This window comes from Podarcis filfolensis, assembly GCF_964270895.1.
Source record: "Podarcis filfolensis genome assembly, chromosome: 7".
NCBI classification, from domain to species: domain Eukaryota; kingdom Metazoa; phylum Chordata; class Lepidosauria; order Squamata; family Lacertidae; genus Podarcis; species Podarcis filfolensis.
The window spans coordinates 24,199,098-24,211,214 of record NC_139603.1 but is presented as its reverse complement, the minus strand read 5'-3'; positions in this window follow the sequence as shown (position 1 = coordinate 24,211,214).

Here is a 12,117-nt window from a genome sequence, read left to right as displayed (position 1 = left end):
AAAAATTCAATACAAAAATCCTCCAGCTATCAAGTGTAATTATGGGTATGTTTTCTTTTGTTAAAAATAGCAGAAATCCAAATATCAGATCCTTTTTATAGATATTGGACAAATGAAGTGACTGTAGCTATGTGTTACAGCTAGAACTTTATTTTGCCTCATGTTTTAAATGCCAAGAGAAGAAAGTCTTGAAAGGATTTTGTTGCTCTTGACTAAATCACTGCAAGATATCACTGTAAGTGCACTGACAGAGGACGGAAAGCACTGTAGATTAACTATGATATGACAACATTTTGAAAACTTGATGCTCTCCTGGCAACAACACATTGATCCACTCACTAAAGCCCACAGACAGAAGCCAGCTGAGAAAATAATTTTGGGAGCGGAGTTGTTCCTGATGTTCGTCCCTCAATGAAAGCTCTATGTTTGTGAGTGATGGCATAAGACTGACAGTATAAGGGCATAAGGGCCACAGTTTCCCTAACCCTGATTTAGCAAAACACTCAACTTGGTTTGCTTCTCTAAACCAGGGGCAGCCAATGTGCTCCCTCCAGATGTTCTTGAACTACAACTCTCATCAACTAGCCAGCATTCCCAATGGTCCGGGATCATAGGATTTGTAATCCAAGAAAACTTGGAGAGCACCATGTTGATTGCCCTCTGCTCTAAACCATAGTTAAGACCAAGCTCAATTTGCCCAAGTGCAGACAAAAGAAAAAAGAAACACAGGTGACTTTTTCCTCATGGCCATGTTTGAGAAAGAATAGGAAGGAAGGAGTTGATGAGACTGAGTTTCCTTCACACAATGCTCCCCCCCCCCCAATAATCTTTATTAGTTTTTCAATTAGATACTCCACATACACATATTACATTTATACTTGCTCTTCAGAGCGGAATTCCCTCCTTCCTTCTTCTGGTTTTTTATATCACATATAATTTTACCACATTATTTTCTTTCATTTTATATATTTGTCCATAATGTAACCATAAATAAATAAGTCCTCATGTTTATACAATTCTTGTTGTCTGTCTGTATTCATTTACCGCTACTGTTAGCTATCTTAGTTTCCTTATACATTTTGCTTCTTATTATTTTCATTATCCATCACTTTTCTTAATCTTTCCCGTTATGAGGTTTGTTTCCAATTCTACTGGTTTTACTATTTCATCTTATCTTTCCTATATACAACATAATTTTTTCCCATTCTTTTTGAAATGTTTCCTATCCCTGTTGTCGAATTTTCCCTGTTAGTTTGGCTATTTCTGCGTATTCCATTCCTCCACATAATGCCAAACCACAGTTTATTGTCACATCTTAACAAAGCGTATAAAGCTCCTGTTTTCCCACCTTCTCTCGCGTATTTTAATTCTGCTGCCAAGTCTTTGCATCGCATAGTTCATTTTCAAAGTAATGGCCAGGGCTCCCATTGCTAGGCATGCATGTCTTGAGAATATATTAGATGGCTAATCACTTTGACATATATATGTCCATTAACTGTACAACTAGTTCCCCTTAGCAAAGACAGAAGAAGAAAGGAGGCAACTACAGGTAGCTTTCATCATGATGTGACTTGTCAGTAAATAACTTAAGGCAGAAACCAGCGATATTTTCTTTTAAGCAAAATGGCAGAAACTCAATACTTAATTAATTTGTGTCCTTTCTGTTCCAGAATTTGGAAAACAGTGCGGGTTTTCATATTACCAGAGACACAAATGATCAATTTCTGCTTTCTTTTGGCAGATAAGCTCATCTTCACACTTTGGATGGTTTCACTTTGCACAGAAGATGTCTATTATTTTATGTGTAATTGATAAAATTAATGGGGCTTCTGGTCACTCTGAAGCATTCTACATAAAGAGCATCCCAACATCCTACCGCAATGCGTCAGCTTAAATGCATGTTATGCGATACTGCTACTAACTGTACCTGAGTCCCTGCTCAATTGCGCGGATTAGCCTGTTTGGAGGCGAGAAGAACAGCTGGCTGAGAGATAACCAGATCGGAGAGAAGTGAACTTGTGGGACTAATTGGGAAAACGCTATACTGACTATAAGTGTAATAGAAAGATCTGTATAAAGGTCTGGTAGCCCAGGAGGGGGGTAAGGACGAAAAGTCAATATAGCGAAAGGGAGGAGGTGAAAAATATACAATTAGAACACAAGAAAGAAATAAGGGAGGAAGATACTTTCTGGGAGGTGGGGAAAAGAAAAATCTGAAGGATGTCGCATACGGGAAAGAGGGGTACGAATGGGGGAGTACCTAGTGATAGAAGGGGATCTAAACAAGAAGTGGATTTTAAGACTGATATTTTGAAGGTGCTTGCTGAAATTAAACAGAGTCAAAATAATGTAGAATATAAATTAGAACAAGTAGATAACAGGATTGGGAGAATGGACAAAAAGATGGATGAAACAGTGAGTGAACTTAAAGGCCAAATAAAGGAAATATTTAGGAGAACGCAGCTCAATGAAGAAGGATTAAAAAAGACTAGATTGGAGTTAAAGGATATAAAAAGAGAAAAGGAAAAGGTGAAAGCAGAAGTGATGGATTTAAATAAGGCACAGGAAGAGATGAAGGACATTATAGCAATGAATGAATTGAGACAGAGGGAGGTGAATCTAAGGCTGAGGGCAGTGCCAGAGGCACAAAATGAAAATATTAAGGAGAAATTAGTAATGGAGCTAGCGGAATGGATGGGTATATCAGTGGAAGAAATGGCCAAAAATGTGCAGAGTGCATTTAGAATGCGGGTTAGCTCAACAAGAACAAAGAGATATACAGGCGACTGCCTGATTACATTTAAAGATAAAGATATAAGGAACAAGATTCTTCAAAAGAATAGGGAAAAGAGGTTGAATATTGAGGGGAATTACATCATTATTTTTAAAGACATCCCAATCAGACTACTCAAACGAAGAGACTCTTATAAACCATTGGTGCAGGCACTGAAGAAAAATAAAATTGAATTCAGGTGGGAATTCCCGGAGGGGTTATCTTTTGCATATAGAGGCAAAAAACACAAGTTATTAAATCAGGAGGAAACCGGGAAATTCCTGAGAAAATATAAAGAGTTAAGAGCACAGATGAATGGAAGGGGGGGAGCGGAGGGAGGAGCTTCAGGAGAATCAGAATCGAAAGAGGAAGAGGAGGGAGGGGGGAGTGGACCAGACGAAGAAACAGAGGGCGAAGTAGAAGAGGGGGACCCAGAGAATCCATAAAGAAAAGGAAAATTCACGGGAGAGTTAGGGAGAGTTAGAAATTATGGGGTTAAAAATTTGGAGTTGGAACATCAATGGGATGAATGAGAAAAAAAAGAGGAATAAAATCGAGCAATATTTGAAAAAGAAAAATTTGGATGTTATTTGTCTCCAGGAAACGCATATAGCCAGAAGGCACAGGAAAATATTAATTAACAAGAGATTGGGGAAGGAATTTGAATCATTGGATAAAGAGAAGAAAAGAGGAGTGGTACTATATATTAAAAATAAGATTGAAGCTAGAACAATATTTAAGGATGAAGAGGGTAGGATAATAGGGGTCCGTATTAATTGGCAAGGAGAAAATTTGGTGTTAATAGGGGTGTATGCCCCAAATGACAATAAGTCGGAATTCTTTAATAAATTGGAAGAGAAAATATGTGAATATGTAGATCAGAAAATTGTTCTAATGGGTGATTTGAACGGGGTGGTTTCTCTAGAAGTGGATAGGTATAGAGAAGGAGGAAGTAGGAACGGGAAACTACCAAAATCTTTTTTTTCAATGGTGGATAATAGTAATTTGATAGATATCTGGCGTCTCAAACACCCACTAGATAAACAATTCACCTTCCACTTGGAACCCAATCAGTCTATGTCACGGATCGACCAGATATGGACCTCAAGTGAATTATGCCCAAGAATTAAACTAATAGAAATAAGACCGAGGGTAATTTCAGATCATAACCCGATAGAGTTAGAAATAAAAAGCCTGGAGCCAAGAAGTTTTAGATGGAGATTGAAGGATTATCTTCTGGAAGACCAAAAAATTGTTGAGACGGCGCAGGAAAGACTAAAGCAATACTTTAAGGAAAACAGTGGTAAAGGAACAAAAGCTAATGTGGTGTGGGACGCAAGCAAGGCAGTAATAAGAGGCTACTTTATCCAGCAAAATGCAATTAAAAATAAGAATAGAGAGAAAGGGAGGGAGGAAATTTTGAGGCAGATAATGGTAAATGAACAAAAATTAGCCCAAAAACCCAATTGTCAGAAAGCAAAAGAAAGAATAAAAATATTACAAGCCCAATTTGCCATAATAATAAACAGAGAGGTGGAGTGGAATATCAAAAAATTAAGACAAAAAAACTTTGAGTTTGCAAATAAATCAGGCAAATGGCTTGCCTGGCAAATAAAAAAGAGGAAGGAACGGAGTACAATAAATAAAATAAAGGTAGGAGAGGAAGAGAAAACAGACCCCAAAGAAATTAGGAGAGAGTTTCATGACTACTATAGAAGACTATACTCTAACAGGGAGAGAACTAATTTAAGGAGAATAGAAAGATTTCTGAGGGACAAAGGGGTGCAGAAAATCTCAATAGAGGGAAAACAACGACTAAATACCCCAATAGGAAGTGATGAAATAGAAGATGTAATAAAAGAGCTAAAGAGAGGAAAAGCCCCAGGTCCAGACGGATTTACTGCAGGTTATTATAAGGAGATGAAAACTGTATTGATGGGACCTATGAAAGAAATTATGGATAATATTCTAAGGAAAGGAGAACTCCCAGAGACTTGGAGGGAGGCATTTATTACGTTCATTCCTAAACAGGACGCGGATTTAACCCAGGTCAAAAATTATAGACCGATCTCACTGCTGAATATAGATTATAAAATTTTTGCAGGGATCCTAGCGAGAAGGTTGAGGAGGTTGTTATCAGAAAATATTCACAGAGATCAAGCAGGATTCCTGCCAGGTCGGCAGATGAGAGACAACACAAGGAATATAATCAATATGTTGGAGTACTTATCTGTTAGGATTAACAAACAAGCTATAATGATGTTTGTAGACGCCGAAAAGGCATTTGACAATGTCATTTGGGACTTTATGCTGAAAAATTTAGAATATATGGAGGTGGGGGAAGATTTCTTTAATGGAGTAAAAGCTATATATACAGACCAGAAAGCCAAATTGATCATTAATAACATAGTGACAGAAGAGATAAAGATACAAAAAGGAACGAGACAGGGCTGCCCGCTCTCCCCGCTTCTGTTCATAATGACATTGGAAGTCCTATTAAATTCTATACGGCAGAACCAAAAAATAAAAGGAGTGTGGGTCGGACAGAATGTATACAAGATCAGAGCATATGCGGATGATGTTGTAATAATGTCAGAGGAACCAACAACTGCAATGGAAGAAATATTGAAAGAATTAGAGCAATTTGGAGAGGTGGCAGGGTTCAAATTAAATAAGAGTAAAACCAAAATAATAAGCAAAAACTTAGATCAGAAAACCACAGAAATAATTCAACAGCAAACACAAATAGAGGTAGTCAAAAAAGTGAAATATCTTGGTATTTGGATAACACCTAAGAACATAGATTTATTTAAAAATAATTATGAACCGACGTGGAGGGAAATAAAAAAAGACTTGGAAATATGGGGGAGGTTAAAACTGTCATTTTGGGGCAGGATTAACACAATTAAGATGAATGTATTACCCAGGTTGATGTTTCTGTTTCAAACTATCCCAATAATTAAAGGAAGCCGAATTTTTAAAGAGTGGCAACGAACGCTCTCGAGATACATCTGGCAGGGAAAGAAGCCGCGGATTCAGTTTAAATTATTGACAGATATAAAAGAAAGGGGAGGTTTCGCATTGCCGGATGTGAAGTTATACTATGAGGCGGTTTGCCTATGTTGGGTTAAGGACTGGGTAAAGTTGGAGAATAGGGAGTTATTGGATTTGGAGGGTCATGACAACAACTTCGGCTGGCACGCCTATTTATGGCGGGAAAAATGGAGGATACACAGGGGGTTTGGAAATCATATTTTTAGAGGACCACTAATTGAAATTTGGGAAAAATATAAAAACTTGCTGGAACCAAAAACGCCACATTGGCTTTCACCTCTGGAAGTAATGTGCGTAAAGGCTATTAATATGAGAAGTAACTGGGCAAGATATAATCAGCTAATAATTAAAGAAGACGGTAAATGGAAGGTCCGACCATACGATCAGGTCAAAGAGTATGTTTTCGATTGGCTACACCATCTCCAGGTGAATCAGATGTTTAAGAAAGATCTTAAAGAGAGAGGCTATGGAGAGAAGGAATCCAAGTTTCAGATGGAGATTATAAATAAAGAAGAGAAAACTGTTTCGAAAATGTATAGGATACTGTTAGACTGGAGTTTAGGAGATGAGGAAGTTAAATGTGTGATGATTCGCTGGGCACAGGACGTAGGACATAGTATACTATTTGAAGATTGGGAAAGACTTTGGAATGAAGGATTAAATTTTACGGCCTGTACAATGATAAAGGAGAACGTATTGAAGATGTTTTATAGATGGTATCTAACACCCATGAAATTATCAAAGATGTATAAGGTGGATAATAAATGCTGGAAATGCAGGGTTAGTGAGGGTTCCTTCTACCATATGTGGTGGGAGTGTGGAATAGTGAAGCAGTTCTGGGAAAAAATTTATATAGAATTAAAGAAGATCTTAAAATATACGTTCTCAAAGAAAGCAGAACTTTTCTTATTAGGCATGTTAGGCCATGAGATAAAGAAAAAAGATTGTAAACTAGTGTACTATGCAGTTACAGCAGCAAGAGTAATGCTTGCTCAGATGTGGAAAAGACAGGAAATACCAACGGTAGAGGAGTGGAGATCTAAACTACTAGATTACATGGAAATGGATAGACTTGCAGGTAAAGTAAGATACATAAGAGACCAAAAATTTACCAAGGATTGGGGAAAGTATGTGGATTATCTGGAACTTATTAGTCAAGGGAAAATAACGCTAAGGGGATTTAGAGATGCACTGTAAGTGAATATGAGTTATTGTTTGAAGATAATAGGAGTACAAATAATGTATAACGAATAATGAATAGTATATATTAAGAAATAAATATAAAAAAGTATAATGACAATATTTACTAAGAAATGCGTAGCTTAAAGTATTATTTCGAATGATTGTCGGGAAAGCTAAAGGAAGTCCCGAAAGTGTTAATTTAAGAAGGAGTAAATGTGAAAATTAAGTTTTTTTTTCTTTTATATTTCTTCTGTTCTTACTTTTTTTCTCTTTAGTGGTGTATGATTGTGTATGATTTCTATTTTTATTAGCTCATGTGTGTGTAGATAATTCTTTTGTTTAATCTTTTTCTTGATGCAAGTAATAAAAAATTAAATGTGAAAAAAAAAAAAAAATAAATGCATGAACAACGCTATGGGGGGGGAGCCCACCCCTACTAAACTTCGGCAAACTTCTGCTCCCAAGGCCTCAGAGTGCACAGATACACACTACCCTGCTGAAAACCAGCACCACCACTTCAGAACAGCTCACAGTCACTGCCCTCATGGAACCCCACAACTGTTTTGTATTGCTAGAAATAGGGTAGAATTCAGTGAAGCGCTAAGGTTCCATCAGCTCAAGGATTTCTGCTTACACAACGCAACACTGCCCACCACCAATAACTTTTGTACCAAAGAGACTGGCACTGTAAAATAGCTCCACCTTAACCAAAGGAGGTAATGCTAACCATATAAAGGACCAAACAAGAAGTTATATTGCTGATGCATGGGTGGGTCTCTTCTCTGGATGACAATTGGCTGGGAAAGGGGAAGAATAAATGGTGGGTAAGGACCTGGAGGGAGTTGCTTAACCCCTTTCTCACCGTCTACTTTTCCCCACAATCCCATCACCCAGCCGCTTTGCTCTGTGATGCAGAGGAGATTCCTGTTGGTTTTTGTAATTTGGTTAAAGAAAAAAAGGAGAATTCCCTGGAAATTTAGAACCAGGCTTGGGGCAAGAGAGCCTAAGCAGAGATTTAAAATCACAAAACATGCAGCAAACCAAAGTATGGAAATATAGGCCATTAGACCTTTAAAATATCCCTTTCTAAGTTCCTTCCAAAGTTTCACACTTCTCTTAGCATAGAAAGAGACAATACCTCGCCCCCCACCTTTACATACAAACTCTTCAAAGGTTGAATTCATCTGTTTTCCCATGACATGGTGGAAGGGAAGAGAACAAAGTGTTTGTTAACTCTTCCTCCCAAGGTGAGGAGGAGTGACCTAGCTAAGCCGGGCAGGACAGCTTACTCTATGGTCTTAACCCCTTCATGCATTAATTAGAGTTAAGCATGTTGGTTATACGAGGCTGATTTATCCCACAGTTTCGGGGGATAAAAAGGCAGAGGAAGGTAGGATTAAACCCTTTCCTCTCTTCTGCTAAATCAGCTTCAGATCATGCACGGCAAAGCTGCTTCCCAGTTCTTCGCCAAGGGACCAGGGCTCTCAGGTCTGGGTCTCTGATAGGTAAATAGGATGGTTCCGTCTTGAAAGGATTTCTTCCAGTTCTATAGATAATACTAGAGCTGGTGATTTCTCTAAGGCCAGAAGTAACGTGCAAGAACTGTCCGCTGTGCTTTGCAATAGGAAAAGAAATATATGTGGTGATATGATGTGCCCTGGGAGTTTTCAGGATGACACTAGCACATAGCCACGTTCCCTGCTACATTAATATGACGGTAAGGAGCACTGTGGGTTTCTGGGAACTTAAGGTTTGTTTTTTTGCCAGCATGGGGCTATTTTCGGTCTGTCCTACTTATCACTATTGTGTTTCATCACATGAAAAGACATTTCTGGGGGGGGTGGGGGGTTTAGGAGTTTTCGTCCATGCTACATTGCTCAGTTTTTCATAGCAGTTTTTAATCAAAGCAAGGTATTTATTTGTATATGGTGCTGCACTCTCTTTTTCTGTGAGCTTACCCACATGCACAAATACCTTATTTAATGGCCCTAAGCAACTGCTGAGTATGCAAATGTGGCAACAGTCCATCCATTAACTGTTATAATGGCCAATTTTGCGGGAGTGTTGGGATTCTTCTCTGAACCCTATTTTATGGTCTAACAGTTTATTTTAATCAGTAATTTTTTAACAAAATGTATAAGAAACAATTTTTTAAAAAACCCTTGTAGCAGATATGCAGGAAGAAGAGGGATTTTGTTTTTGCTACGGACTCAAATGCATACTTTCAATTCCCCCGCCCCACCCCGTTATACAAGGCAGGAGGGGAGAAGAAAAGATAATTTACAACTAATATCTCTTCGCCTCATTTGCATCTGTGAAAGAGCATTTATAAGCGAATGATTAACACTTGTGCAACTACATAGTTTATTAGTAAGAAACAAAAATAGCTTCTCCGATGTAATTTATATACCGGACTGCATTCATCACCCCCCCTTCAATTAAGGCACAATCCTGTTCTGAATTATGCCGACTGAAGGGCTTTTGGGTTTTGTGGGAGGCCCTGCTGGCCAGCAGAATGTGTGATACACTCTGCTGCCATGATGCGCCAATGGAGGCAACCGGGAGGGTCTGAATAAATACTGTGCCTTGACTGAACTGCATTGCTCTAATACAGGAATGAAATAGAATGTTGTCATATACTGAGTTAGACCACTGGGCCATCAAACTGAGTCTACGGCGTACATGAAGATGCTGGGGGTTGAAGTTGAGCCTTTCTCCATGCAAAGGAGATGCTCCACCCACTGAGATATGGCCCTTCTTCTTTTTAACAACACCTGGGAGAAATTCATCTCTACATGGAAGAAAGGTCTTTATTAACATAATGTTTGAAGATAGGGAGAGGTTATGGAGGAAAAGGGTCAAGTTCACTGCATGTACGGTGTTAAAGGAAAATATTATGAAAATGATGTATAGATGGTACTTAACCCCTGTAAAATTGGCAAAGATACATCATAATAGTGATAATTTATGCTGGAAATGTAAAGAAAAAGAAGGTACTTTTCATCATATGTGGTGGACCTGCCCCAAGGTGAAAGACTTCTGGGAGAAGATTTATAATGAATTGAAAAAAATGTTGAAATATACATTTATTAAGAAAAGAGGCCTTTCTTCTTGGAATAATAGGTTTGGAATTTCCCAAGAAAGATGTTAGACTGTTTTTGTATGCCACAACTGCAGCTAGAATTTTGTTAGCTAAGAATTGGAAAACACAAGAAGTCCCAACAGTGGAGGAATGGCAGATGAAGATGATGGACTTTTCGGAGCTAGCCGACCTGACTGGAAGAGTCCGCGACCAGAAGGAGGAGGAGTACCAGGAGGAATGGATGAAATTCAAAGACTATTTAGTTAAATATGTTAAGATAATTTAATTGGAAAAATTTGCAAATACCAGATAGGCTTAGGATTTAAATATGTAATGTTAGAGAATAACATGTTTAAAGTTAAAATGAAAAGAAAGAAAGATGTTAAGTGATTAAGTTAATTATATGAGAAAACTGGTTTTGGAAAACTGTTACAATGATATACACTGAAATTCAGCCAGGGGGATTTGAGGAAGTCACTTAATAATGTTCCTAAGATTGGATTAAGTGCAATTAAGATGTATGTTTGTTTGTTTAAAAATTTTGGAAGATCAATTTTAAAAAATTGAAAAACAAAGAAAGGTCTTTATTGGCAAAGCTCAAGCTCTCAAACCATTGCCACTGCTAGCCAAACACTCACCAAAGCAATTTTCTTTTGCTGGATCACAACCCACAAGCATTGCACACCCAGTATTCCACTGCAACCCCGAAGGTGAGATGGGTCCATATGCTCATAGGCACTGCATCGTCCACCCCACCCCAGATCTATGAGGCATGAACAGTGGTAGAACTCTCACCTCTTCACAAACACCTATTGTGTATCCAGGTTGAGTGACTAAGAGAAGTTCAGTATCATACTGTACAGTACAGCAAAGTTCAGTACAATAGAGTACAGTTAGGTATGGTACTATTAAGTTCAGTACCGTACAGTATAGTTAACTATACTGAACCTAACTGTGCAAAACCTAAGTTGAGCACAGTTCAGTACAGTTAAGTTAAGTTGAGTACAGTTAAGAAGGGTTGCCATATTTCAAACAGTGAAAATCGGGACAGAAAACTTGCTGAACTTTTTTGGCAAAGTTGTTGAACTTTTTTTTTAGTTTTGCCCAAAGCGGTTGAGCTTCTTTTTGCAAGATCGCAAAAACAAAACAAAACATGGGCTGCATGGGCATGCTGACGAATACGTTATTCTGGATATGTCTGGGAAATTACGGACATACGGCAACCCTAAGTTAAGTTTGCTATAGGCAAGGTAAGTTTAATTCAGTTCAGTGATGTACAGTCCAGTCCAGTACTGCACAGTTCAGTTCAGTAAAATTAAGTTCAGTACCATACCGTTCAGCACAGTTCAGTTAAGCTGAGTTCAGAACAGTAGAATTCAGTACAGGTTAGTGAAGTATTTCACTGAAGTAAAATGGCTCCGGTGTATTTAGCCTGAAAATGACCTCAATGTGAGGTGAAACGATGGCTAGGATTTGCTCAGAAATGGCCCTGAGAATACTTCCTGATGAATGAGAATTCCATGTCAGTGGGAAACAGTTGTACATGGTCTAACACCAAGAGAGGTGATGAATTCAGATGACTTTAAAAGGTTCAAACAACAGCTTCTTGGACAATTCACTGCAGCCGCAAGATGTTGTGATGGATGCTAGCAACTGGGTGAACCCTGCTAAAAAAAACCCTACACTTTTTATATATAATTTTATTTATTTTCCATTTAGTAATATACATTCACATCATTATTATCCACTTTATCTCCCTGGCTCTTTAGAGCCTATCGACTTCCTTCCCTCCTGCATCATGGCTTTCAAAATTAACCTTTATATCATTGCATTTTATACGTTTTCTAAGTCTAATTACACGCATTACAAAATAGCTCAAAAATTAAATAAATATAGAAAGGTAGAAAATTTCTCATTACAAGTCTTCAGACAACCCTGCTAGGGATGTTAATTGCTTACAACAATCTTTCAGATATCGTATATATTTACTCCAGTCCTTTTGGAATACTTGATCATGCTAGTTTTG